Source organism: Notothenia rossii, assembly GCF_949606895.1.
Source record: "Notothenia rossii genome assembly, chromosome: 10".
In the NCBI taxonomy this organism is placed as follows: Eukaryota; Metazoa; Chordata; class Actinopteri; order Perciformes; family Nototheniidae; genus Notothenia; species Notothenia rossii.
This window is the reverse complement of record NC_136908.1, coordinates 52,966,550-52,981,022: the sequence shown is the minus strand read 5'-3', so window position 1 is coordinate 52,981,022 and position 14,473 is coordinate 52,966,550. Positions and strand designations below refer to the sequence as shown.

General features: G+C 40.9%; 1 long non-coding RNA gene across 3 annotated transcripts; it reads right to left on the bottom strand.

Annotated features, from left to right (window-relative positions):
- Nucleotides 1-744: 744 nt before the first annotated feature.
- On the bottom strand, nucleotides 745-14,229 carry LOC307022991. 3 transcript variants are annotated; one of them, XR_013803554.1, is made up of 5 exons: nucleotides 14,020-14,229; nucleotides 5,517-5,624; nucleotides 5,198-5,319; nucleotides 3,374-3,616; nucleotides 745-1,431 (listed from the first exon to the last, which is right to left on the bottom strand). It is a non-coding gene; the product is annotated as an uncharacterized lncRNA (long non-coding RNA). The 3 variants fall into 3 exon arrangements; XR_013803555.1 differs by lacking the exon at nucleotides 745-1,431 and having other exon boundaries at nucleotides 3,076-3,616; nucleotides 14,020-14,213; XR_013803556.1 differs by lacking the exons at nucleotides 745-1,431; nucleotides 5,198-5,319 and having other exon boundaries at nucleotides 3,076-3,616; nucleotides 14,020-14,197.
- Between the last annotated feature and the right edge of the window lie 244 nt (nucleotides 14,230-14,473).

Sequence of the window (14,473 nt, the reverse complement as noted above, 5' to 3'; positions counted from 1 at the left end):
TATTGCAAGTCTAGCAGGGTAGTTAGACCTCTCTGTTCTCTGTGGCTGTGCTAACGATGCTAAAGGCCAGCAGATGGGGGCCAGATGAGGCTTTGAAGAAGAGATAATTATCCCGCACCACACCCAATGACATCAATCATCCTCTGACAGGGAGATGGAGGAGAGGTGTTTGTGAGTGTGTGTGTGTGTGTGTGTGTGTGTGTGTGTGTGTGTGTGTGTGTGTGTGTGTGTGTGTGTGTGTGTGTGTGTGTGTGTGTGTGTGTGTGTGTGTGTGTGTGTGTGTGTGTGTGTGTGTGTGTGTGTGTGTGTGTGTGTGTGTGTGTGTGTGTGTGTGTGTGTGTGTGTGTGTGTGTGTGTGTGTGTGTGTGTAATAGGGGAAGGCCAGGTGAATCGAATGGAAACGAAATGTCACATCTCAGCAATTTGGATATATGGAAATGTGACCTTTCTGAACTACAGTTACCACTTTGTTGAGAGCACGTCCTCCGTGTTAAATTCACGTTGCAACAGAGAAAGGAAATGGATGACTGATGATTGAGACGTAATGCCTTGAGAATATTTAACAGAGGACAGGACATTCTGTGATCTCAGAGGGGGGCCGTTGCTTCTCTGTAGCGGCTCCCACACTGTGGAACGATCTGCCCCTGCACATCAGACAGGCGTCCACACTGCCTGCTTTTAAATCGCTTCTTAAAACCCACCTCTTCTCCTTAGCGTATTAACATCTTTTAGAGCGTGGCTTTTAAATTGTCTATTGTTTTTACTTGTACTTGTTTTATGGTGTGTGAGCTGTGCTGTGTTCTTTTTTGTATGTTTTGTTTTGTTTATTTGCCTGTCACAGGTTCGGGCAAAGAAGTAAGCGAGTTTGATATTCTTGAGGAACATTAAAGGAGGCATCACAGTGACCAAAAGATCTAGCAAGTATCAACAAGTTCCTTTGCTTATGTTCATATGCTAACTTGTGCAAAAGTAAGTTCTTTAAACAACTGAAAAGCACTTGGTCATTTTCTTATTTTAACCTGGAAAACTTAGTGAAGAAAGTGAATTGTACACTGTAATATTGTAGATGTCTCAAAGTAGTTAAACTGCCTGAAATGAAATAGATTTTGAGTGAATCTTTATTAACTCAATTACTATCTATTATTATCTTAATTATTGATGCCTGTTTGCCTCATTGTCACTGCATGCTTTATCACAGTTGTAATGTTATAAATGATTATAACAATAGAAATGTATTAACTACCTTTAAGTTACTTCCTTGTTATTTCTCTCCATGCATTTCTATGTATGACCTTTCACGATTGTCCTTTAACTAATGTAGCTGTTTATACAAACTGTACATGTGTCTCTTCCTCATTTGTAATGAATCTGCTCTCCTTCCTCTGTTATCACTCTGCTGAGAATCCATTTCCTACACTGGGAGTCATTTTGCTGCAGACAGACAGACAGAGAGGCAGTGTATCATTAACCATCAAATGCCTGACCTTTTGATAGAACAGCATGAGTTCACAAAATCAAATCAAATGTTGTCCCTGAGAAAGAAAGTATTCACTCATAATGCCTCGTATAACATGATTATTTCATTATGGTCATATTTGACCACTTATTCTCCTAATGTCTGGGAAATGTATCTAAAAAAAGTGCATTGAAAAATGTTCTCCAACTGTTTTATCAATTCATTATTAACACATTGGACTTCGACAAACATTTTCTGCTATTTTGTGACAGAGAAATCATTATTTATTGTATTTTATTTTCTATTATCATACCTTTTACCTCCTTGTGTCTCTTAACCTGTATGTAATGTATTATTTTGCTGCATGTACCTGTAAAGTTTTTAACATCTAACCTGAGGGGAATTTCTTGTTGTTGATTTCTAACTTGGGATGTGTCATTCTGTAATGTGTTGTATGAAAAGCGCAATATAAATAAAGCTTTATAATTATTATTTGATAGACTAAATTATGAATCGATACATGTAGAAAATGAATTGCTAATGAATACATTTGTTTGTTGCAGCCAAAGTGTCAATGTGTTTGGCATTGTTGCTCTCAAATGAGATGATAAGATTTCATCCAACTTCCTTTCTTGTTAATCGGCCATTGTTGTTATTTTGGCATACTACCATACCCAATATCCTCCTTTAGGTCTTTCTCTTTGTGCAGGCTTGATATCGTTTTTTTTTTAAGGTTAACTCAAGGAAGGAAAAAGCAATTCAATTCCTTTTTAAGTGGTTTCTTAGATTCCATGTCCAGATCTACATTGGACCCAGTCCGGTTGTTTGTCCTGAGTTCGAATAAAAGCTTTCATATCAGCTTAAAAAAGGTCCAAACTATCACTGCTACTAATACATATTCTACTTTTTCTGCACACCTGGAAGCCAGGGTCTCTGAAGGACGCCAGACCCCACTTTAAGAGCCCCCCCCCTCCATCATAGCAAAGCACCCCCTGAGTTAACTCCATTAACAGCAGCACTGACTCTTTCCTTTGTCCCTCCTTTTTCTCTTTTTCCACAAAAAATTCCGACCATCCGGAGTGAGTCATCCATCCTGGTTCAGAGATCCGTCACCCAACCCCGCCCTGCCCCCGGCCGGCAGGCATGTGTGTGTGTGTGTGTGTAATTAAGGTAATTAGCTCAGGATATCATCACCTCCAGGCGAGAGAGAGTCTATCAAAGGTTGGGATAAATAATGAAACACATAAAAGCCTTCCTCCAACAGCGCCGGCTGCTTACAAAGCGCATTCAGGTCACATTACAACTGAACTTTTCTCTCCTCTTATCTCTCTTTGTGCATTTCTTCTCCATTTAAGATTGTGTATTGAATGATTAGGCTGGCATAGACGATAATATGAAGATTTGATCTGAACATCTTATGTTGTCTTTACTTCTTTTCGATATGGCTTTACTTGTAAAAATTCCTTTTTATGCAGATGATGTTTGATTTAAATTGACTTTTGGCTTTTAGATAAGGTAAGAAAAGTAGATTTTTTCTGTATTTTCAACATTTGTTTACATTTTTTCCCCCCACCAATGTATTGATGTTATGCTTCCAATGCACAGGGCCTTTAAGTGACACACACACACACACACACACACACACACACACACACACACACACACACACACACACACACACACACACACACACACACACACACACACACACACACACACACACACACACACACACACACACACACACACACACACACACACACACACACACACACACACACACACACACACACACACGTGGCCTTTTCCTCACTGTTACATGACTCCGCTCATCAATCACCTTTTCGTCCATTTTCATCACTTCCAATCAATCAGATCAACCACCCTTGACACACACACTAACACACACACACACACCTATTTGTGTACCAGTGTGCAGAGGAGAGACGGCAGTAATCGGGTTAAACCCTTCAGCAGCGTCTTGTTTAATCCAATCGCCTTCAAGTAAACGCCTCACATGCGCTGGGTTGCCCTGGTAACCCAGTTACACCTCCCCTGTATACAGATATGCAGCCTCACAGCTCTGCACGGTGAAATGGCACAGGGTGACACCAGCAGGAGGAAACGCTGGCTCCTGTTCAAGCCTCACTGTTAAGGGAGCTAAACGGAGAAAAAAACAGGAAGGTCTGAGAGGGCAGAGCTGGGCGTGCATCTAGCATTTTGACACATGTTTAGCTTAGCAGGGCAATCAACAGATATATGACTCAATAGTGTTTGGGATTTGTTACTATTGAGATTCATCCTTACATTTTCGGTAACACTTCAAAAAGGTATACATATTTCCCATCAACTAGTTCTTTAGTAACATGCATATTGGCAGTATATTGGCTCTTTATTAGTCATCATTAAACGCTTATTAATGCCCTATTCTACAAATACTAGGCCATTAGTTAAGAGTTTTTCCTCAATAACCCTCTAATTAGCGCTTATTTATTGTAAGTAAGGAAGTTGTTGCACATGAGTTTTGGTCTTAATATGCTCTGCTCAATATGGTCCTGTAGAATAGGGTATTAATAAGCGTTTTATATACTGCCAATATGCATTTTAATAAACAACTAGTTGATGGCGAATGTGTGTACCTTAATATAAAGTGTTACCACATTTTATTTTATTTTCCAGGCCTTTAAGGCCATTTCGATCAGGGGAATGAATGTTCTCGAATGATTTGATAGTTATAGCTGAATTACAAAAACACATTATACTGTTTATCATCTTATTTACATCAGAAAGGGCTTTTAGAGATCACATGATCTGCTCCAAAACTGAAGGGGTTCCTTCTTGGCCAATGCTACACTCTTCCGACAAATTTCATGGAAATTGGGGCCAGGAGTTTTTTTTGTAATCCTGCAGACAAACAATCCAACCAAACAAATAACATCCTTGACGAAGGTAGCGACCCCTACATTATATCATCACAAGAAAGTTATAAACTTCCTGTTTTAAAAAGTCAGTATTGTTTAGTTTATCTTGCTAATCTCCGTCAATAAAAGGTGACATATGTAAAATCACATTGAGAAACCATGCTTGCGGGATGACATAACACACTCTTCTACCTTATTTCTAAGCCCACAGTTTCCAAATGAATGATTCAAATTAATATATATATAAAGGTAACTCTAACCAATAATGTATTTTAATCCAAGTGATTTTGCATATATTTACCAAATAAAGATTTCATAAGATTCCATTGGAATTGGTTTCATCCATATCGCCCGTACTTGTTTCAGCACTACACAGGAAACACCCCTTCCTGGTGAAACCGGTGTTGTGTTGTGGCGCAGTGTGTGTGTGTGTGTGTGTGTGTGTGTGTGTGTGTGTGTGTGCGTGCGTGCGTGCGTGCGTGCGTGACGTAACACACATGCATGTACAACATTAACAGAATATACTGCCTCCTGGCCTTACTGGATGTGAGGCCATGTCATTACAGTCACACTGACATACAGCAGTGCAGATAGACGCACACACACACATACTGTAGATGGAGCTGATGGAGTGCACACTTGCCCTCCCATCATGCTTTGCGGTGTGATTGATGAGTAATAAGGCTGTGAGGGTTGCAGCACTTGCTCCTCTCTGTGCCATATGTTTCTGCCATCGATGGGGGCGGGGGGGGGGCAGGTTGAAGGCACATCGAGATTATTTGAACTACAACACTGCACACAATATGCATCCGTGCATCACCTTTTTCTATCGCCTCCCCACCGACATGGAGATGATGCATTAGACCAAAATCTGTTCCGATGTTCAAGTGATTCATGGTTGAAAACGTCAGAAAGCTGTAGCGCTGCAGGTGTTCTTATCCTCTTCATATAAAGAGAACAGTCTTTGGATAGATGTTTGAACGCAGTAGAAACAGGAAACACTGATTTTAAGACACATAAACAAACGATAAACCCATTTCCTGGAACATGCAGGAACATGGATCTTGCCAAGGTGGAGAAAACATACGTTAACAGCCACTCGTTTTTTCGATGAGCAAATAACAGAAACAGCAACTTACTCATGGTGGGAGTAGAGGGGTGGGGGGGCAGGGTGAGGCCCAGGCAGGGCAGGGCTTTGGACAGGTGAGGTTATTCTCCACTGGGGCTTTCGTAGAGGCACTCATGACCTGATGAGGAGGAAAAGAAGATATCTATCATCACTTCTGCACAACCAGAATACACTGAACAGAAACACAGACAAACACTCAAGCCTGTAAAACATATAGATTTCCTTAATATTTCTGGGAATCAAAGGATTGCATATACAAAACGTGACACCTGAAATCATCCATTGGAGTTTGGGAAATGTCGATTTCACTATTTTCGAGCAATTAATAGACAAATTGATAGGAAAAAAGATGATATAGTGCAGAAATAAGGCTCCATTTTCTACACTATGTCATTGAAATGGACAAACATTTGATCAAATCGACCACACACACAGTTCATTAAGGATGTGGACCTGCTCATTAACATTTCACTGGGAGGGCACAGAGCGGAATGAACAGCCCTGGTTTGTGTGTATGCGTGTATATGTATATATATGTGTGTGTGTGTGTGTGTGTGTGTGTGTGTGTGTGTGTGTGTGTGTGTGTGTGTGTGTGTGTGTGTGTGTGTGTGTGTGTGTGTGTGTGTGTGTGTGTGTGTGTGTGTGTGTGTGTGTGTGTGTGTGTGTGTGTGTGTGTGTGTGTGTGTGTGTGTGTGTGTGTGTGTGTGTGTGTGTGTGTGTGTGTGTGTGTGTGTGTGTGTGTGCGTGCGTGCGTGTGCGTCCACCCATCCAAATCCGCCCGGTCATTGGACTACATAACAGTAATCTGATGATAGTATGCGGTAATAATGGGTAATTTGATCACTGCAGATGCTTACTGGATGAGGGGCTGGCCAGGAAAGAGGAGGGGGGGGCGGGAAATGATGCAGGTGATGAGCAAATTAAGCCCCCTCCCTCCCCCCACCCCTTATCTTGCCATGAGCTTGACTACTGCAGATGCCGGTGAATCCAATATCCTCCCGGGCTGCGAGTGAAAGCAGCCGCTGTCAGCAGAAAGCTCCACAGCAGAGCAGCAGTCTGTGCTGAGCTCCATCCAACGACAGGTGGAGAGAGCTGATGCTGCCTTACGGTCACCCTTATCTCCATCATTGTCCTCCACGTTGGATTTACAATTATTTACAGAGGTTTGAACTCTATTTAGTGAAAGCGCATTTTGTTTTAGATGCAGGCTTAAAAAAGGACAAAGGATTTCAAACATCTAGGTTTGTAAGAGAACAGGAGGCTGCTAATGATATATTTGATTATCATATGTATTTGTGTATTATTATTATTATTATTATTATTGAGTGTTTTTCTACTTCACCGCACTGCAAGGTAAAGTTGCTGCATAATTAATTGGAATTGTATCAAAGGCGCAATATGGAGAATTGCAATATTCAAATAGCTGGAAGCACGATATTTGTTAAAAAAAGTCAGATTTGTGCCAAAAGACCATTTTGAATGAAGTGTTGTGGAGCTTCAGGGATATCCTGGCCTACAAATTGTATCTACAGACTTAACAAAACATATTTGCTTCAAAAAAAAACTAAAAGAAATGCCACCCATGATCCTTTTACAATGATAGGGAGGCAATACGATACCTACAATACAATATGATACAACAATACTTTCTCAGATCAAGTCTGACATTTGTCATTGGTCACAGCAGCTCTATTTGCAACATGAACAAGGACACATTTGTGAATCCCGATATCATGAATTATATCATAATTGCAATGTCAGTCATAATTAATTCGTTATTTTTTTCCAAACCCAGTGGAACATTTTTAATCTTAAGCGTCTAGAGCAGGAAAAGTCTGGTTTCAGTAACTCAAGATATAGTTGTTAAACGGTGAAAGTAATCACAGAAAAGTCAAATAAGACGTACAAACAAACACAAGAGGGGAAACTAAACTCCAAGCCACAGAGACTCAGGTAGAAGCTCCATAAAGTACTAGGTGCTGAACACAGAGGAATTTTAAGCAACAACACGTGAGTTTAGCAGCGACGACACAGACAAGGAGTTGGGTTGATCGGTCCTGCTAAGCACCGCTAATATCCCCTGCCCTGGAAGAGAGAGGGGGGGGGGGCTGTGACCTGGGATTAGAGCCACCATATGTCCCCCTCTAACCCGGGCTGAGACACCACACAGTGATCACCCTGACCCTAACAGAGCCGTCCTCCACACAGCTCATCAGCCACACTTAACTCAGCTGAACTCTGATGTCACACATTGGATTTTAATGAGGGGATGATTAAGTGTGCAATTATATCGGAAATCCCAATATGGACCAGTTTAATATTCATCGTGCTATATTTAGTAAAGGCACAATATGTGAAAAATATCGTTATATGTTCATAATTGTGGTGCTGCCCAGTCTTCAAACTGTATTCTACGGACTCAATACAAATCCTTGTTTAGTATAGATCCTTTAATACATTTTTCAATTTCAATGTGAATAATGTTTCAAAAATGGTGATTCCCCCCAATATCATATAGTATCAAATTCAACTTTTATATACAGTAGATTCAATGCAATACAGCATCACATATACAGCGCGCTTCATTTATCATGCTCAACTTAAGTCGAACATATATTTTAAGAATATTTCCTGCACCGACATTTGATGGTAAGATGGTTAATAACTGTACTCTTTAATGGCGGCTTCAATCTAACAGGAGCACAATGCTTCTGGAGAACCTGCCACTCTCTGTTCTGTGTTGTAAAGGTGGGATCCTGCTGTTATAGAGTGTTAAACACTAACCATGTAAACCTCAGACTGGGTACACCTCTCTGTATCTACCCTCTGACATGCTAACTGAAATGTGAGAAGAGGCAGCTGGGAGCACATTTATCCGTATCAGCCTTACTAAAAACCCTTATTTTCCAAACACCGCTGTGTCCACACACACACACACACACACACACACACACACACACACACACACACACACACACACACACACACACACACACACACACACACACACACACACACACACACACACACACACACACACACACACACACACACACACACACACACACACACACACACACACACACACACACACACACACACACACACACACACACACACACACACACACACACACACACACACACACACACACACACACACACACACACACACCAGAGGGCAGCTCAGCATCTGGTGTGTGTTGCTGCTCTGTAGCCGGGCATTAAAGGAGCGAGCATGGAGCCAGCGGGGATCAGCTACCCAATAAAGACAGGCAGCAGCAGCCCGGTGCCATGGTCTGGACAGCAGAATGGTGTGTGTGTGTGTGTGTGTGTGTGTGTGTGTGTGTGTGTGTGTGTGTGTGTGTGTGTGTGTGTGTGTGTGTGTGTGTGTGTGTGTGTGTGTGTGTGTGTGTGTGTGTGTGTGTGTGTGTGTGTGTGTGTACTACATCTGGTGTATGGGTGGGCTGCGTGCCTGGTGTAGAGAGTTGGATTCTGCTGAAATGTACTGAAACACTTCAGCTGACCTGCAGGTGTCTTTTGAAGACTTTTTAAAAGAGAAAGCTTGATTTTGGGAACGACGATATTTTGCTTCCATGCTGAGAATCGGATCAGAGGATTGATTCCATTAGGGCTGTAGCAAATGTCTTTATCTTGTGTTTACATTTTAAGCTTTATTGAGGTTTTCAAATGAAGCTTTTAATGTCTATCGTTATATTCAACGCCGTCAATACACTTAAAAAAAGAAAAAGAAAACAAGCAGCATCTCTATAACCACAAACTGTTTCTTTAAAACAGCTTTGTACGGAATAATCTAAACATATGGTATATATAGGCTAGCTGTTTCCATCCATCCTGATATTTATTTGGCTCCTGTCGAAAAAGTATAAAGTTGTGAAGCTCATTCAAAAGAAGACCAAATATAAGCATATCCTTAAAATATAGTTAACTTAAAAGTATTTTTCAGGGTTCTTGGTGTATAATTTCTGCATATATTTATAAAAAAATATATATAAAAAACCACAGAAGAAGAAATACAGATATAAAGCGGCGAGAGACGGCTAATACAGTCTGTGTTGCTATGTAAAGGCCCAGATACACCGGCCCGAAATCGGCAGTAAATGGGAGTCGGGCCGAACATAAGCGTGGGCACGCCCTATTCGGAGTGGTGTGCGCCACACCGTCGGTTCTTTTCTGCCGACCTGACGCCTTTTCTCTTTTCGGCGTCGGGAACACCACCGGAAGTCGGACAAAGGGATAACACTGATTGGCTGTTCAGCTAGCGAATCAGTGCATGAGAAGCGTTAACGGAAGTGAGGGAGGTAAACAAATGATTTAAAATGGAAGATGGAACACACACGGACGGCTACTTCACCTCATCGGTTTATAGAGCTCCTGTTCGTTCATGTTTTCAATGGACGAGAGTGAAAAAGGAAAGAAAAACGCAATTTGTTGTTTGTTTATATCACGGAGTCTGTTCTTCTTCTCTGTCTTCCGGTTGTTGCCTCTTTTGAATGATGAATACACACTACTGCCGCCTGCTGGTAAGGAGAGTTATTGCCACTCACGCATTTGCAGTTCATACGTGCTCGGCTCGGATTTGCGGTGTGTTCCAGTGCGCGAAGTCGGCAAATACGCAGGAGAGTCCGGCGACGCAACAGTCGGTGTCGGCGACTTCTCAACTGTCGGGCCGGTGTATCTGGGCCTTTACAGACATTCAGTTGGACCAAACCTGTCTTTGAATTTAGGAAGCCACCTGACGCCGTACAAAATACCTTCACTTTCAACACACACACACACACACACACACACACACACACACACACACACACACACACACACACACACACACACACACACACACACACACACACACACACACACACACACACACACACACACACACACACACACACACACACACACACACACACACACACACACACACACACACACACACACACACACAATCTCACACACAATCTCACACACAATGACTCTTTGTATTGTTTTTGGAAGGGTCCTGTAGAGACGCTGTAACAGAGATAGAAAGGATCAGCAGAAGGAGATGAACTCATTTGTGGTTGTTGACCCTGAAGGCTGCAGGGCTTTTCCATTTCCTCTCTGTCACTGAGCCACAAATCCAACTGCGGCTACAACTCTGCGCCGGGGAACAGTTCTGTGGACCCACACACATTTGTATATTGTTTACCCATTCTGGACACTATGGTTAGATTTATAAAGATTAAGGTAGTTGGGTGCACGTCAAATCCTACATTTACTGTACACAATGCGCTGGATAGTCATTCAGTGGTGTAAGATGCTCAAAATAAAAGTTTAGGAGATGTAATAATGTGCTTGTTAGTTTTTTAAGAGGTTGTCTCTCTACTAAAGATAAACCAAAACTAATTCTAATGACACTTCCTAATCAAATTTGACACAAGTTGATCCAACTAAAATGTTAAAGTCAATAACAAAGGGCCAAACATTAGCTAGTTCTAGCTTGTCAAACGTGAAGATGTGCTGCTTGTATTTTGTTTTTTCTGTGGTAAAGCTTAACCACAGCTCATTTGTAATGATACTTTCTCAACAAATTACAATCAACATGTCAATGAATTGATCCAACCAAAACAAAATGCCAAACATTCGCTTTAGTTCCGTCTTGTCAAATTGATTTAATGCTTTTTCTCTCTTTAGGACTCTTTAAAATTCCATATATTTGACTTTAGATTGTTGGTGGGACATAAAACAGAATGTGTGAATAAAAATAACAGTAATCCACAGCTGTAGACACATCTATATTTCATGTGATGATGTCTAAATGTTGACTTCAAGAAAAATACCATTCTGTGGGGAAATCTGTAGCTGTAACCATTCTCAGCAGGGTGCAAATGTGCCTCACATTCAGTGGCTCTTTTAAATGCCACGCAGTGTATGAAGTCAGCAGGAGGTTGAGTGTAAAAAGGTCAGTTAACAATGGTGTTCTGGCAGCAGGGTGGCATGAAGAAAAGTCAGGTCTTTCATCTCAGAATGCTGCAGCAGCGAGCTTTTATCGCTCGGGAAAGGGTACAGCTGTAGGTCAGTTTAGGCCACACACTCATGTAGTGAAAGGCCTAAAAAAACAACATGTTGCTCCTGGATTCTTCTTTCAAGAATTTGATGTTTTCCTTTGCCAAACTGACATTGTTTAGAAGGCTTTCTTTTGCAAAATATATCCTGAAACAATGCACTTTTGCACTTGCAATGTAAAAGTACATTCTAGATGGGGCAATGCATAAATGCTTCAAAATCAAACTAATGTATCCATTGCACAGTAACAAAGTTGAGGAGGAGCCATTTTTACAAGCGTAGAAGATCATATATGTTTATCAAGACAAGTTGTTAGTCCTCAGTTTCACTATGAATTGTAGTAGTAGTAGTAGTAGTAGTAGTAGTAGTAGAAGTTGTGCGACAGGACTTGACTTTTCGAGGAATGTTGCGTCTACTTAGCTTCCAATCTCTTTAGTGTATCGGATAGGAAAGGGCTGATCCCAAAAAAGCAACTCGGCAGCACAGCAGTGACACAATTGGCTCCAAATAAAAGCTGATAAAGCGAATAGTCCAACCCTGACACATCCTGACATGCAGCTTATTTCGTCGCAGACCGACACTGAATACCAGAAACCAACCTTGACTCTGAATTTATAATTAATTTTCCAAAAGATATGAGGAAAGACGTTTTGAAAAAAAAGTGTTGTTTCTTTTCTTTCTGATTGAACAGTTTTTGCTTGATACTGAAGGTAAAACATTACCTTAATTTAACACTACAGATTTATGGCCTTAGAACCTCTTTTAGCTAAGTGGTACTACCCACGTCTTGTGTTGTTAAACTGTAAAGCCTTAGCCTGGGTCAAGCCGCTTTATCCTGAAGCGGGATAGGAAGGACCATTGTGAAGTCTCCAACATTTTATACATATAATTAACGACAGGAACTTTCAAAATAAAATAAAATGTTTCTCGTAGAACCATGAGTGTATACTGACTTGTTAATAGCTCTATCAAAATAGTCAGACACATTATGTTTTCAAGTCTTAAGGCACCCTAATCAGGGCATTTAAGCTTCATAATGAAAGTGTGCTCGTACGTCTTTATTAACTAACTATATGTATACTCTGTGATATACTCTTCTACTGTGCAAAGTTATAAAATAAAGTGATGGTTTCATACATTCTGTCTTATATATACAGTTATATTGCTCATAAACCAGACATTTGTAACGCTTTTATTTTTGAAATAAAATCGCCATATATCCGTTTTTATTCTAGTTCTGTGCAACTTCAGGGATCTTGCTCCTAAAGGTAACTCTACCCCCCCCTCTCGTGAGGCAGGAAACAACACACGGTGCTCAACTTTACTCAACACATTCTCTGAAACAACCCACACCCACGCATTAATATTAATATCCACATATTATAGCATTTTAGAATGTAAACAACTGAGCTCCTCGCTTCATTTAGAGCAGATAAGTGCAGCAGCTCCGAGCTCATCAATGTGAGTGACAGGCCTCGCAGCCAATCAAAAGCCTCAGATCTCAAGGCTACAACCAATGGGAGGCCGTGATTGGTGCCCGCGCCGCATTGATTCCCTTGCGGGAGGCTACCGCGGCGGTTTCGGCCATGTTAAGCTCTAATCATTCAGCCAAAATACAACCGGAATCAATGAGGGTTGACACTCAAAATAAAATAACTGCGTTAATAGCTGAATATTAATGTTCATAAACTAAAGTAAACATTTAATTCAATAAAGTTAAGAGATTTACTGTACACTCCAAGGTATCAGTGCAACCCTATCAGGTAAATTATCTGTAAGATTATTTTAAAAGATGGTTGTTGGAATTATCCCATTTTTATACTCACTCTTTGAGCCAACATGTAAATAAACCCAAAGCTTATTCCTTTAAGTTAACACAAACTTTACAAACAGAAACATTGACACTACCAACAATACTGGCATTGTAAACAATAATTAAAAAGGAATTAAAAGATAAGTATAAACCACAAATATACCATGATTTTCAGGGGATGTTTTTATATTATTTGCCAAAAATATATATGTATATTTTATATTCTATCCCGGCAAAACCCAAACCCTATTTGTAACTACAGTTTGCTATTAAACAAGACTTTTATTTTGTAGGACGATACCGGAAGTTTCGTTGTTGTCCTCTGCTAGCTTTGCATTGGTGGGTTTGGCTAGGTAGGCCTCGGTGAATACAAATAAGCACAAAGTTAACAATATTAAAACACACTAAACCCTGTTTCATAAACGTAAAATAACATAAATAATTTCCCTAAGACGCTTAATAAAGTCCCCAAAACTCCTGACGCCATGTCCCATTTCACTTTGAAAAGCTACCGGGCTACCGTCATTCAGCCCGCAGTAACGCTACCGTTTCAACTGACAGATGCATTTCAGGAGCTCGACAAGTTGCAACATTAGCTACCGACATTACCGAACACAGTACCGGAGGCTCACCTTGCTCTCAACTCGACGGGTCCTCCTCGATCACATCGCGGCAGGTAGTTCCCCCGGGCAAACTGGAGCACTAACCGTCCATGGTCCCGTACCAGGAAGTCCATGGCACTTGTGAAACTCTGAGCCGTGCAGGATGTCCGCCAGGTAGCGATGCGCCGCCCGCCGGCTGCTCTGACCTCACCGGGAGGATGCTGGGGCTCCCGCAGCCTGCGACACACCACTCACAGTGAGTGACCCACAGATACTTGGGATAATGCTAAATATGTTATTAAAAAACATAAACGTGAATGTATTTAAAATATAGTTTCGGACATCGAGCAATAATTATACTTCCAACCACATGTTAAGGATGATTACTATCATTAAAGGAACAATACCAAACTGATTTTAGTCTTTTAATTCACTCCAAAAAGTACATCACTTTTATATTAAACATTTTCTACATTTTGGATAT